Genomic DNA, 1257 nt, shown 5'->3' on the forward strand with positions numbered 1-1257 from the left:
TGTTTTGGTGATGTGTTGAAGGGCTTCTTTGCCTTTTTGATCTTCTTTTTTTAATTTCCTTTTAGATGTTTTTTGGGAGGATTCTTGGGCCTGAAGATCTTTTGGGTTTTGTACATACGACATTTGGGCTGCCACGTCAGTGTTTTTTGCACAGTGCTGACCCAGGCACAAGAGTTCTATCTCACCCCTCTAGAGGACTCCAATTAGGTTGGCCTTTTCTCTTTCGTCTTATTTCTCTGGCCGCCTGGGTTTTTTGTATTATTATTATTATTTTTTTCTATTCGAAGGGGGGAAGGGAAAGGAGAAATTACAAGAATACAAACAAAAACGACGGAGAAAACCTAGTAACAGTAAAAAATGGGTCAAATAAATGATCAGAGTTATCAAACGAACTAAAATGGCCAAAATAGGCTGTTATATATAACAAAATTCCGTAAATGGAACAAAACCCCAAAGGGTTGCCGACACAACCATAATTATGCAAATTGATTGTTCAATTGCATAATTTTGATCTGTCAATTCAATAAGGCCTTCAATAAGATCTATTTATCTTAATAAGTGGGCTTTACGCCTTGAATTGGAGAATAAGTGAGCCCATCAAGACCTGACTTGGATAAGTTACAATTCAGTCAATGAATTGAAGCCAATTCTAATCTCTTTATTCTTCGGGATGAATTTGTTTATTTGTTTTATCACCATACGGATTCATGATTGTAAAGGCTGTTTAAGCTTTTTAGCCTTTTTAATAAGTAGGCCTTTAAGTATCTATTGGGCCCAAAACTTATGACTTGAAATCAGAAAGATCATGATGAATATCAGTAATGATAGTAAAAAAATTTCCATTTTGGCTTGTGTGGCTGAGGACTAAATCCCCTAAATAATAGGCATCAAAATTAGTATGTGCTCAGTAAATTAGTACCATTGCAAAAGTTTGTTAAGAGTTTGTGCACGTGAAAGCTCTTGCAAATAAAAAATATATTTCATAGTCCACACGCAAAACTATAGGGTAACTTGTATACTTATCATATGGCTTTTTTTAAGTGCCCATTAATTATTAAATAAAAAATAATAATTCAATTTAATTACCACTAATGTAAAAATCTCACAGGAACTAACACGGCACTTTGCAAATAATTAACGTGAGAAGTCAAACAATTATGAGAATTTAGTGGAGACGTTATAATCAAATTGAATTGGAAAGTAAAATGTCACACAGAGTTGACAAAAAGCACCTCAATATCCATTGATTGATAGATA

The sequence above is a fragment of the Corylus avellana genome, chromosome ca8, assembly GCF_901000735.1.
Source record: "Corylus avellana chromosome ca8, CavTom2PMs-1.0".
NCBI classification, from domain to species: domain Eukaryota; kingdom Viridiplantae; phylum Streptophyta; class Magnoliopsida; order Fagales; family Betulaceae; genus Corylus; species Corylus avellana.